The sequence below is a fragment of the Gigantopelta aegis genome, chromosome 2 (genome assembly GCF_016097555.1).
Source record: "Gigantopelta aegis isolate Gae_Host chromosome 2, Gae_host_genome, whole genome shotgun sequence".
Lineage (NCBI taxonomy): Eukaryota > Metazoa > Mollusca > Gastropoda > Neomphalida > Peltospiridae > Gigantopelta > Gigantopelta aegis.
Genome location: NC_054700.1, coordinates 38,478,007 through 38,493,158, shown reverse-complemented (window position 1 = coordinate 38,493,158; position 15,152 = coordinate 38,478,007).

The following is a 15,152-nucleotide window of genomic DNA, read 5'->3' as shown; positions in this document are numbered from 1 at the left end:
GCATGTTCCGTCACAAACCCTATGACCTGACCTGGCCTACAAACTCCAATACCTGCACACATGCACACAAACAAAGCTCTATAAACGGACATTTGGCCGGTTAGGTATATACTATAACAAACAATGAGTGCGTCATATCTGTCCAAATGTCATTTCAGTTTTTTCCCCAGCTTATATTTCGTGCTTATATCCAATTCTGGTTCAAGCACGCTGTCCCTGGCACACATCTCAGCTATCTGGGCTGTCTGTCCAGGACTGTGGGTTAGCTGTTAGTGGTTAGTGAAAGAAACGAGGGTGTAGTGGTCTTACACCTACCCATTGAGTCGTTAAAACTCGCTCTGGGTGGGAGTCCGTACCGGGCTGAGAACCCAGTACCTACCAGCCTTATGTCCGATGGCTTAACCACGACGCCATTCAAATGTCCGTCTTGCTCTTTTACGGTCAGAGTACTCGGGATAAACAGCACCAAGCATGCCGATAGCACGTTCACGTACATTTCTTGGCATTCTAGGCATATCAAAAGATTAATAAATTTCAATAAATGACATATTTATTTTTACGTTTTATTCTTATTGACTACAAAGTCGATTAACTGAAAGAAAAAAAACTTCACTTCAAAACATGCGGAACATGTCGACGAAATCAACGTGCAAATCAACTTTCAGTTTGTCGCTTTGTTTCACTACACCCACGGTGAGTACAAATTACAATATGTCTGAAAATCGTGTTTTTTTCTCTTTTGGTATGACTCGTTCCATTGAGTGGTACTAACCAAACACCCATAAACCCCAACCAGGACCCGAACGCCTGTGGTTATAATCGCTCTCTCAACCAGAGATAACTCTGTAGCGAAAACACGGAAGGAAGGAAGGAAATGTTTGATTTAACGACGCACACAACACAGTTATATTGCGTCGGACCACACATATATAGATAGAGGAAACACGCTGTCGCCACTTCATGGGCTACTCTTTTCGATTAGCAGCAAGGGATCTTTTATATGCACCATCCCACAGATAGGATAGTACATACCACGGCCAGTTGTGGAGCACTGGTTGAAACGAGAAATAGCCCAATGGGCCCACCGACGGGGATCGATCCTAAACCACGTTTGACGTTAAATACTATTACATTAATAATTTTCGAGTTCGCCGATAACATATTTCACACATTAACCACTAATACACACACTACAAGGAAAAAAAGTAAAGTTTGTTTTATTTAACGACGCCACTAGAGCACATTGATTTTTTATCTTATCATCGACTATTGGACGTCAAACATATGGTCATTCTGACATTGTTTTTTTTTAGAGGAAACCCGCTGTCGCCACTACATCGGCTACTGTTTTACGACAGGCAGCAAGGGATCTTTTATTTACGCTTCCCACAGGCAGGATAGCACAAACCATGGCCTTTGTTGAACCAGTTATGGATCATTGGTCGGTGCAAGTGGTTTACACCTACTCATTGAGCCTTGCGGAGAACTCACTCAGGGTTTGGAGTCGGTATCTAGATTAAAAATCACATGCCTCGACTGGGATCCGAACCCAGTACCTACCAGCCTGTAGACCGATGGCCTAACCACGACGCCACCGAGGCCGGTCACACTACAAGGAAACCCGTCAGCACCAACATATTTAACCGGAACATTATTGAAAGGGGTTGCTGTCAGGTTTCTTCCTTTAGTGTGTGTATTAGTGGTTAATATGTGAAATATTTGTTATCGGCTAACTAAAAAATGTAATAGTGTATATACTCTTCAAAAATAAAACTCTAATAAGAATTTACAATTGCCAAAATTGTAAGGTATATTAGCTGTGAAGAAGGTTTATATGATAGTAATGAATTAATTGGGCAAACATTACAACCGGTAGTTCAGTATTACAGTAGGTTTTATGACCACCAAAGATCTTCAAGGACGATTGGGGTCAGAAGTGAAATTTGAAAGTTGACGGAAAGAAAAAAGAAAGAAATGTTTTGTTTAACGACGCACTCAACACATTTTATTTACGCTTATATGGCGTCAGACATATGGTTAAGGACCACACAGATTTTGAGAGGAAACCCGCTGTCGCCACTACATGGGCTACTCTTTCCCATTAGCAGCAAGGGATCTTTTATTTGCGCTTCCCACAGGCAGGATAGCACAAACCATGGCCTTTGTTGAACCAGTTATGGATCACTGGTCGGTGTAAGTGGTTTACACCTACCCATGGAGCCTTGCGGAGCACTCACTCAGGGTTTGGAGCCAGTATCTGGATTAAAAATCCATGCCTCGACTGGGATCCGAACCCAGTACCGACCAGCCTGCAGTCCGATGACCTAACCACGACGCCACCGAGGCCGGTGAAAGATATAAAACCTGTTTACTCCGACTATAAAAACGAGCGAACCTTTCCTAATCAACATTACTAGAATTCGAGAAACTCTTCGTATATATCCGCAAATCCAAGTGACTCACATTCAACACCATAGCCACGGGCCAATGTGTGTTTTATGTCTAGGTTTTAAAGCATTAAGTACTCCTTTCCCTAATGTTTTTTCAAATATAATTGTTCTATAAAATATTTAATGTACATACATCACCCGGAGACAAACGGAAATAGACAGCGGTGAATGCCATCTCTAAGTTTAAAACTTAACGATTACAACAGAATATGTAGGTGAAGGGGTCCAATTAATGATAGCGATCGAACGCCACCTTGCACAATTGCATTCAAGGCAGATGAACGACATCTTGGTACGGGTTGTGCGATTCAGCTAAAATCAATTACTTTGGTATTTTTGCAAATAAAAGTACACGTACTTTTAAAGCTAGTATTTAAGAATGAGTTCATTGTATATCAAACGTGGCTAACAAAAATGTCTAATATATAGCTGTGTTCACGCTTACATAATTTAAATTGATTTAACTATTCTGCTTTAGCCAAAACAGTTATCGTTGAAAATGATGTACGGTTCACACGTGTAATAGCTAAACCGGTATACGGCAAGCCAAGACAAGACCAGAATTTATTACAGTCAAGCCGTATTCTACGGCATATGAAGGCATGTGTTCAATGGTAGGACATGGTTTACAGGAGCAAAAATAGTATAATTGTAATATTAATAGTAGTACAGATATAATACAATTGCGAAAATTAGTAAATATATTTCATCAATAGCATATAAATATAGCTTATGATGTAGTAAAAAATACGTTATATGTTTGCTATATATAGAGTTTATGCTGGGCGTGTACGAAACATAACATCCATGGAACCATTTCGAGATTTTAATTATTACACGGCAATGGCGAAAGTGTAGTTATTCGCACTTGCGCAAGACATCAAAACAAACTCTGTTAGGCCGTTGCTAACCCACTACATTTTCCCCACTAGTAGCAAGGAATATTTTATATGCACTATCCTACTGACACCTTGTTTTGGAGCAGTATTGATCTACAACGGATCATCATTTACATTGGTGTGTAAGACATTCACTTTCATACACTACGACGTTTGATATGCCAGAATGAAGAATGGAAACCGGTACACACAGGAGTACCGATCCTACAACCAATGGCAAATAGCCGAGCACTCAGACATTAGACTACGTAGCAATCAAACCGGTGTAAAGGGAATCAAGCCCATCGGAATAGTCGTTCCCCGGACTATTATCTCCTAGAAATTCAAGTCCTGGTCTTGCATAAGACTTCCATTCCCTGGGAATGCTGGTCTGATTGCCAGGACTCAAAGTCATTGTCGGACATGCATTCCCGAACAATCCAAATATGACTCAAAATGGCAAACATGGAAATTAACTTCCAATGAAAACAAAACGAAAATGAATGAAATAACCTTCAGTGATTTTACAAAATGACCATGATACGAAACGACCACAGTACGATTTGGATATGGTACGAAATTACAGTTTTGCAATGGTACGAAATAACTATGGTACGAAACTAAGAAATTACTATGGTACGAAGTGACGTTGATACGAATTGACCAGCAACCATTGATGTTATCACGCTTGCAACATCCTATTTGTCGATATCCCGAAAGATTTCCTACTGAAACTACAGCGTGTTAAGATAAAGCTAGTAACATGGTCACAAGATCTTAGAACTAAAGACAAGCTCATCTTATATTTTAAAACTTAAAGTCCCTTCATTGACTACCAATCGCAGCAATGGTAGATTATTAAATTATGCCCATTGTATACCACCGAGTCCAAGTCTAGACGGTTTTAACATGCCCACATCCTCAGTGTTCAGACATATCCAATCAGGCTCCCTGTTATGACCAGCGACTTGGTCCAGGGTGGATAAGTCCATGTAACTGTGCGAGCTCCTACATGCCTAGCAACCATCTAGATGTCTTCTGTCTAGCAAACAGAATCTAATGGCTGTCCTGGAATAGAACCTTAATTGTTTTGGCTCTAGGGGCGGGACATAGCCCAGTGGAAAAGCGTTCGCTTTATGTGCGATCGGTTGGGGATCGATCCCCGTCGGTGGGCCCATTGGGCTGTATCTCGCTCCAGCCAGTGCACCACGACTTGGTATATCAAAAGCCGTGGTATGCGCTATCCTGTCGGTTGGACGATGCATATAAAAAATCCCTTACTACTAATGAAAAAATGTTACGTGTTTCCTCTGATGACTACGTGTCAGAATGAACAAATGTTTGACATCCAATAGTCGATGATTAATAAAGTAATGTGCTCTAGTTATGTCGTTAAACAAATTTTTTTTTCTTAAATGTGCTTAAACACCAGTGTGGAGTTTAGAGGTATACGAATACACTTATAATAATAATAATAATAATAATAAAAATAATTGTTATTATTATTCAAGGAAAGGTGTAGCGGGTTTTCACGTAGACTGTGTAAAAAGTATCAAATGTTTTTCATACAATAGAATAAAATAAATCAATGCGTTTTAGCGATGTCGTTAAACAAAAACCTTTAACTCTACGAGTACCCGTAAAGACATTGATTTGGATGACCTCTGTCAGTCGAGTTTGTATGTTTATAGACCCAATGACCCCAGAGTGTGTGACCTAAAGCTTGAAGTAGGGCAGCTATTGATCTAAGTTATGATTACCTATTTTCGCACACCAGATGAACCATGACGAAAATCCATGAGTGGGTTAATAGGTTTAAAGATAGATTATTTGATGTTAAATGTTTAATATTTCTGACTTAGTCTGGACAGAGGCCCAAACAAGTTAATGGGTTTAAATGTAGGCTATTTGATGTTAAACGTTTGATATTTCTGACTTAGTCTGGACAGAGGCCCAAACAAGTTAATGGGTTTAAATGTAGGCTATTTGATGTTAAATGTTTAATATTTCTGACTTAGTCTGGACAGAGGCCCAAACAAGTTAATGGGTTTAAATGTAGGCTATTTGATGTTAAACGTTTGATATTTCTGACTTAGTCTGGACAGAGGCCCAAACAAGTTAATGGGTTTAAATGTAGGCTATTTGATGTTAAACGTTTGATATTTCTGACTTAGTCTGGACAGAGGCCCAAACAAGTTAATGGGTTTAAATGTAGGCTATTTGATGTTAAACGTTTGATATTTCTGACTTAGTCTGGACAGAGGCCCAAACAAGTTAATGGGTTTAAATGTAGGCTATTTGATGTTAAACGTTTAATATTTCTGACTTAGTCTGGACAGAGGCCCAAACAAGTTAATGGGTTTAAATGTAGGCTATTTGATGTTAAACGTTTAATATTTCTGACTTAGTCTGGACAGAGGCCCAAACAAGTTAATGGGTTTAAATGTAGGCTATTTGATGTTAAACGTTTGATATTTCTGACTTAGTCTGGACAGAGGCCCAAACAAGTTAATGGGTTTAAATGTAGGCTATTTGATGTTAAACGTTTAATATTTCTGACTTAGTCTGGACAGAGGCCCAAACAAGTTAATGGGTTTAAATGTAGGCTATTTGATGTTAAACGTTTAATATTTCTGACTTAGTCTGGACAGAGGCCCAAACAAGTTAATGGGTTTAAATGTAGGCTGTTGGGTGTTAAACGTTTGATATTTCTGACATAGTCTGGACACAGGCCCAAGCAAGTTAATGGGTTTAAAGATATGCTATTGGATGTTAAACGTGTAGTATTTCTGACATAGTCTTGACACAGGAAAATTAATGGGTTTAAAGATAGGCTTTTGGACGTTACATGTTTGGTATTTGTGACATATGATAGTCTGGACACAGGCCCAAGCAAGTTAATGGGTTTAAAAATAGGCTATTGGATATTCATTCATTCATTCATTCATTCATTCATTCAGTGACCTTCCACAGAAGCAGACGAACATATCAGGCCAAATAGCACACTCATTATTTACGCTATATGTTTCTATATAGCGTTAGTAGCTATAACATTATTAATATAAGTAAGCCTACAGATGTTTTTTTAATGCACTTTTGTCTGCCTGGGAACAACAACCCCTGTTGTCCAGCTCTTTCTCCTAGGATATTGGTTTAAACAAACACACCCACTAAACCTGACCAGAGTACACCCATTTTACACTAATAGTACTACATTTGCATGGGCTGGAATTACCACAAAGTCTTCATTGTCAACAAGTTACACATGTTTGCATACTACGTGCTATCCATTGTTAACTTCAATGTAATAGCTGTTACTTTAAAGCTGTCTGCCATGAAATAATCACAGTCAAACAGCAGATAACTGTAATCTGTGTCTATAGATAGTCGTGAGGTGTGATGTTTCATAGCAGACGACAATGTTTTGTAGAAAAATATGAATAAAATCCATGAGGAGTTTTTAGATATTGGTGAATGACATACAATTTCTGAACCATAAAACAGTTACAAGTTTGTTTTATTTAACGACGCCATTAGAGCACATTGATTTTTTTTATCTTATCATCGGCTATTGGACGTCAAACATATGGTAATTCTGACACTGTTTTTTTAGACGAAACCCGCTGTCGCCACATAGGCTACTCTTTTACGACAGGCAGCAAGGGATCTTTTATATGCGCTTCCCACAGGCAGGATAGCACAAACCATGGCCTTTGTTGAACCAGTTATGGATCACTGATGGGTGGAAGTGGTTTGCACCTACCCATTGAGCCTTGCGGAGCACTCACTCAGGGTTTGGAGTCGGTATCTGGATTAAAAATCCCATGCCTCGACTGGGATCCGAACCCAGTACCTACCAGCCTGTAGACCGATGGCCTAACCACGACGCATAATACAGAGCCGAAGGGAAGTTTCGAAAAACTCGCAATGAATAAATGAACAACTGTCAGTGGCGAGTCCAGCGTGAAATCGAACAGCGGTAACAACGAGGCTGTGAGGCTGGCGATGGAGACGGGGGTTGGGTGATGTTGTGTATCTTAATTCTGCAATTTGTAGATATTGCTATGACTGGCAGGGACAGATGCAGGATTTTTCAAGGTAGTGGGTGCAACGTTTGAAAAGGTCACATACAGTATTCAAAAGTAAACTAACCTGTATTATTTATATAGTAATCATCCTCAGAAATATTAAGCTGAAAACTGTAAACATATTCCCCGCTAAAAAACAATAAATGCATTATTTTCATCTGCTGAACACTGGAGTTTTCAGAACAATTCGAATTTCGGGTGGCGTGGGAGTGACCCTCCAAAACCCTCCTCTTGGATCCACGCTTGCAGTCCTTCGGGAGCAGTTCTAATGCTTACATTAATGCAACAAACTGAACTGAACTGAGATGAATTAGCCTAACGAACATTTCTTGTATTCTTTATTAATATATGTTGGCATAGTAGGGGGAGGGAGAGGGGGCATGGGGCAATGATCGCCAAACACCCTTCTTCACGACAACATCTGTTATATGTACCTGTCGCACCATAACACGACTATCTAACAGTGTGGGTTCCTCCTGCCAATATGGGTGCCCCTCCTCAATATAAAATACTGGCTACGCCGATGCCTAAGCACCCCACCTCTTACTTCATCGGTCATTATAAAGAAACAATTAAAGCCGCACACCCTAGTTCCATCCAGCGAAAATAAATTATAATTTGTTTAATCTACAAACCTGTAACACACTTAGATCACGTTTTTATCAAATGGAGTGAAAAAACTGGTTTTATATCGATAAATACCATGGGAATCCCCATGTCCCAATTGCTTGAAATAATTTTGAAAGTTAGTATTCTGATGTCACCGGTAGAAGCACAACAATGCCTACGTCACGACAAATTTCACAGACTTGGGGTTCGTTCGTTTCACCTCTCCTGGACATGTTCCAACTGTTCTGTCCTGGTTGTATCCCCTCTCCAGATATCGTAAGACTTAGCAAAATTATTGGTTTTAAGGGTTTGTAACGTTTTGTATTGAGACACTTACTTGTTTGAACTTTATTGTTACTGAAAATGTTCACGAACTGTGAAGAAAAATCTCACAAATGAACAACAACAAATCGGATGTTGATTGCGCGAACCGTGCACGAGAAAACAAACCGAACCAAAATGATAACGGTCACGTGATATACCAACGTCTGTGACATTGAAATGGAAATATCCCCTCTAAAAATAGATTGGACCTCGCTTGCTTAACGGTTTTTTCTCGACAACACGTCTTGTAAAAAAATGCAAAAAATGCATTTCGTGGTTTTACAAACATCAGGATTACCAAAAAGCACTTCAGGTGAATGGAAATGTGTATTCTAAATAATAAAATGTAAGTAAAGTGCAATTTTATTTGTGAAAAATGGGGTTTAATAGCGAGAAACAACGCCGTAATGGTTAACAAATAAACGTAACTAGGGTGTGTCCTTTTAAACAAACAAACAATCAATCACGTACCTCTGTTGATATATCCAACCAGTGGAACAGAACAGCACAGTAGTTAAATGTCATAATTGGGTACTATTCGATCCATGCAGGTATTTTATATTTATACACATTTATAATAAATATGATTATAAATGTCAAACAGCGATCTTTTCACACATTTCTGAAGTTAAACTATATTCAGACGAATGCACGTAGTATCGCTTTGACATCAATAAGCATATTAAAACGTCAAAGCATTGTTGACGTCACGTCAAACGAATGTTAACGTAATTATGGTAGCGGCTTCGGCAATTTTTGTAACTTAACGAAGAATGTCGAAATACCACTGAAATGCGAACCTCTAATACCCTACCACTGAAATCGCCCCTAACAGGGAATAAAACTAGCGCAGAACTATGTACAGTAACAATCCATTGTCTGTCATCGGCAGGATTGAGGATGCAAAAAAAAAAAAAAAAAACATTAAAGGGACATACCCTAGTGTTTAAACACTTCGGAATGTTTTTGACTATTAGACCCGTTTTTGATAACTGAAATCATACTTTACTTAGATTTTACTGGTTAGATGATCTATTTCCGTACATTTGGGTCTTCCTGGTGTTTTTAATATCACAAAATGCATTTCTCATAGTTTTAAAAACGCACGTGCGTCTGAGAAATAACAGTTATAGAGTCGAATTTTAGTCTACTTTTAGAGGGCATTTCACCATTTCCAAGTCACAAACTCATGTTTCACTCAATTGTAACTTTATTCAAATGTGTTACAGGTTTGTAGATTAACTAAACTTAGTGTTAATTTTCACGGGTTGAAACTAGGCTCTGTTCCTTTAAGTACATAGAAATATTCGTTCATAAAATAGCAGCCAGTTCTTTGTCAAATTCAAAATGTAATGTCACGTCTTAACCTGTCGGTCATCTTTATTGGATGTTTTAACAGAATACATTTTTATAGTAGTAAATAAAATTATTGGGATGTATTTTTATTGTTGGGAGGGATAGGGGTAATTAATTAATGGTAAAAAAAAAATGATATGTTGGTCATTATACAACTCTAAGTGAATATATCTTAACGCTGCAATCATGGGGGTTTATATATATTATTTAATAATTTATAATAGATCATGCTTTTCGTCTGCATCGGCGAGTCTATGATTTCTTATAAAATATACAAGACAACAAAAATAGATTCTGGATACTATTAAAAGGATTCCTAATTTAGGTGTTTGCTCATTAATTTGTTGAGCTTTGAATAAGGTACAACATTTGTTTCAGTGAAAAATAATATTAAGTAGCTACTGTGAAGCATAAATTAAAAATATATAGTGGTCATAGCAGGTTTGTCATGGGTCCCCTATAACCCCCCTCTCAACTCTGTATCAACTCTCTCTCCAGTCTTAGCTCGTCTGACTGTCTGTCTGCCTATCTGTCTGTCTCTTTGAGTGTGTGTTTATGTGCACGTGCGTATAGTGCGTCATTGTGTGTGTATCACTGTGTGTACTGATGTATGAATATCCAATCTAATTAAAATTAGCTCCACTGGTTAATTACTATTACCTGTGGATCTAGCAGCACCCCGTTGGAGCTCATGTCCAGTTGACCTTTCATTCGACCAATCCAAACCTTACTTGCAAAATCATGCCAGTGATTTGAAAAGAATTTGAAAACATTCGGGATTATGCCGAGGGTATACGAAATGATTCGGGTGAATTACGAAGTATGCCGGAAACTAATTTTAATATAAAATCCAGAGTTTATTACTGCACTTTTCCCCCTGTTTTTTAATGTTGAAATAGACCAACAAGTTCGCCTATTACATAAATAATCTCGCCCGATATTTTTAGAATTTGTATGCTCCCGAATAACGCTATAAAGGCAAAGTGTAATTGGTCAATATTTAAATTGTTATTTATAGATAAATGTCACCTGGACATGGGAATCCACGCAATGCTGTTAGATCTACTGGCAAACCAATAGAGCTAATTTTAATCAGATTGGGTCATAGCAAGCTTGTGACCAGTAATGTTTTCCAAAGGAAGGATCATGAGTCCCCTATGACCCACCTCCCTCTCAACTCTGTATCAACTCTCTCTCCAGTCTTAACTTGTCTGACCGACTGTCTGCCTATCTATCTGTCTCTTTGTGTGTGTGTTTATATGCACGTGCGTATAGTGCGTCATTATGTGTGTATCACTGTATGTATTGATGTATGAATATCTATATATTGTATGTACATACACAGATATTAACGCACTGGCACAGGGGATAATTAAATCCTTTTTGGCCTCACAATGTATGTATTTATGTATGTATGTATGTATGTATGTATGTATGTATGTATGTATGTATTTATACCCCACTTCCGGTCTCGTTGTCATGGTTTCTTTTGTTAAAATTGTAGGTGTATTCACCCTTACACCTACACTTTTCCTCCAAAAGTGTACATGTATTATAATACACTTACACTTTTGGAGGAAAAGTGTAGGTGTAACATGATACACCTACACATTTACTTTAACTGCACCTGTTGAATGGATCCACCAAGGTGGTTCGATCCTGCGACGCAAGCACCTCAGGCGAGCACTCCACCGACTGAGCTAAACCCGTCCGCGCCCAGCCAAAAAGAGAATTGCAAAAGATAGACATACTTGATGATGAGAGGTAAAAATGTTGAGCGCTGGACATAATAAATCAATAGCACGAGATAATGTTTACAGTAGCAGCAAGGGATCTTTTATGTGCACTTTGATGGGCCTTGGATATACCAGTCATGGGACACTGGTTGGGAAGGAATAAAACATTCACAAAATAATCCACTGAGGAGATTCATTCCTATAACCAAAGATCCTCAAGTGAACACTCTACCGACATCTAGATCCCACTCCCTTGAGATAATAAGTCAAAATTAAGATAATAAGTCGAGAGTTCGAGATCTTTAAAGTGAAAAAAATATATAACTTTGTGTCCTAAATATACAACTGTAGTTACTGGTAGTCCGTTAAAAAAAAAAAAAAAAAAAAAACAACATTTTTTTTTTACATTTTTATATTTTATATTTTACATAATAAAAACACTCCCGATAAATACTCTCATACTGGTTATGGGCCATGGAATGTGCTTTCCTGTTTATGGGAAAGTGCATATATAAAAGATCCCTTGCTGCATTAGAAAAATGTACCGAGTGTCCTCTGATGACGTATCAGAATTACTACCGTTGACAACAAAAGGGCTCTAATGGTGTCGTTAAACAAAAACCGAAAATAAACTTGTATCTCACCAGACCGATCTCGTATTAAATGCATTAAAATATGTTTTATGTTATAAAATAAATAATTTGTAATGTAAAATTGAAGAATGATGTAGTTCTTTAAAAAATAAATTGAACACCTGGAGTTCTTTATATATTGCAGATGAGCAGTCGCATAGCCCGGCCCGTACGTATTAGTATGGTCCGCGGTACGGTGGCCGCATAGATAGTCTCGCTCGATATTTTTTTAGAATTTGAAAGAATGAAAGAAAGAAATGTTTTATTTAACGACGCACTCAACACATTTTATTTACGGTTATATGGCGTCAGACAGGACCACACAGATTTTGAGAGGAAACCCGCTGTCGCCACTACATGGGTTACTCTTTCCGATTAGCAGCAAGGGATCTTTTATTTGCGCTTCCCACAGGCAGGATAGCACAAACCATGGCCTTTGTTGAACCAGTTATGGATCACTGGTCGGTGCAAGTGGTTTACACCTACCCACTGAGCCTTGCGGAGCACTCACTCAGGGTTTGGAGCCCATGCCTCAACTGGGATCCGAACCCTGTACCTACCAGCCTATAGACCGATGGCCTAACCACGACGCCACCGAGGTTGGTTTAGAATTTGAATGCTCCCAAATAATGTTATAAAAGGCCAAGTATGATTGGTCGATATTTAAATTGTTATTTACAGAAAAAATGTCACCTAGACATGGGAGTCCACGCAATGCTGTTAGATCTACTGGTAGATCACGAACAACTGAAATAGACAGTTTCACTGCCTCAGAACAAAATGTGAGGCTCACGACGTATGATCCGCGTTATTTTCGTTTCATTATTTACTACTTTCTAGTTATTGATTTTATTTGCCATAGAACTAATATAATAATTAACTCGACACTTACTGGTGTATCGATGAATATTCCAACAGTTTTGGTCGTGAGAACATCCTCGACTTCGCCTCGGAGGCCTCACGACCAACATTGTAGGGATATTCACCGACACACCTCGTAAAGTGTGGGCATAACTATTACTATGTGTATGTGTGTTTGTTGTGTTTTGAATGTTACACGGCATACTCAAAATAAGCTGATTTTATAAGTTTTGCTCCATTTAAAATAATACAAATTACAGCCGCAATATTTTAACACTGATTTAAATATTTGTTTGAAAGTTTATTTGAGGAACGACTGCCGACAGCAAAAAAAAAAAAAAAAAAAAAAAAAAAAAAACATAAAAGTAAAACAATAAAAGAAACTGTCGAATCATTTATATAATCATTTTTCTGAAGGATACAAAACGTTTTTATTCCTTTTTTAGATTATGCAAATGAGCTATGTTTAATATATAAAGCGTCCAGGTATGTAGAGCAGCGTTGTTAGTTGGATGCCTCAAAGAAAGTCAGGTGAGAACATATTTTCTTTAATATCCTCATCTTTATTCATGTCGTTATTATTTGCTTTTCCCTCGGCTAATTTTTAAATATTTACTTTGATTCTGGCAATTAAGTTAAATATTGTTTTATTGAACGACACCGCTAGAGCAGTAATTGATAATTCTGATATATAGTCTTAGAGAGGAAATCTACTTTTTTTTTCATTAGTAGCAAGGGTTCTTTCAATCTGTTTAAAATTAGCTCCACTTCAATCAGATTGAGGATCTTTTATATACACTTTACCACAGATAGGACAACACATTCCACGGCCTTTGATATACCAGTCGTAATGGACTCATTGGGACGGGAAAACCCCAATCAGAGATGCATGGACAGAGAACAGGACAACCGATTCTGAGAGAGAGAGAGAGAGAGAGAGAGAGAGAGAGAGAGAGAGAGAGAGAGAGAGAGAGAGAGAGAGAGAGAGAGAGAGAGAGAGAGAGAGAGGAGAGAGACAGAGAGAGAGAGAGACAGAGAGAGAGAGAGACTGGGCGAGAGAGAGAGAGAGAGGGGAGAGAGAGACAGAGAGACAGAGAGAGAGAGAGAGAGAGAGAGAGAGAGACTGGGCGAGAGAGAGAGAGAGAGAGAGAGAGAGAGAGAGAGAGAGAGAGAGAGAGAGAGACAGAGAGAGAGAGAGCGAGAGAGAGGGGAGAGAGAGAGAGAGAGAGGGAGGGAGAGGGAGGGAGAGAGAGGAGAGAGAGAGAGAGAGAGAGAGAGAGAGAGAGAGAGAGAGAGAGAGAGAGAGAGAGAGAGGAGAGAGAGAGAGAGAGAGAGAGCGAGAGAGAGAGAGAGAGAGAGAGAGAGAGAGAGAGAGAGAGAGAGGGCGAGAGAGAGAGAGAGAGAGAGAGAGAGAGAGAGAGAGAGAGAGAGAGAGAGAGAAGGAGAGAGGCTAAAAGAGAATAAGAGAAGAAGGAAGAAGAAGAAGAAAAGAATGATAATAATAAGAAGAAAAAGACGAAGACGACGATAACACCCAGTCTATAGCTCTAACACTAAGCTATATCCCGCCCATTTGTACGTTCAGAATTAGAATTTCAAATAATGTTTACACTTAGTATGTATACACATGGTAAAGCGGTGTCTCCTTGTCGGCTCCCTATTTTATATATTAAAAATAAGCTCATTAGCTGATTGGTGTACGTTTTGTGAAATGTATGAGTTCACATTATTATTATGAAAGGAAGTTAGTTGCCTATGTTTAAACAGAATGTGCCAAATATGAAATATATGTAGTGAAACGGTTTGGGCATGAATAATAATAATAATAATAATAATAATAATAATAATAATAGCAATGAAGAAGAAGAAAAGAAGATGATGAAGATAAAGATAAAGATGAAGAAAACGAAGAAGAAGAAAAACAAAACAAAGAAAAAGAAGAAACCGTAATAATTCCTGAAAAGTTATTGGTCTTGCCGTCCCACGCCATATTATATTATCTCAGCTATTTTGTTTCTCTACATATTTTTGATATCCATACATGCACGTGTATATGGAAACGATGTCAAGCACTTTACTCATTGTTCTGAGTATGGCTTTAACTTTGTATTTTATTGACTTTCACGGATGTTTCCAAAACCCCAATGAATTGTTTTAAATTAACATTTATTACAAAATTTAACACTGAAAACAGACAGCCGTAAATGCAAACTCTTTA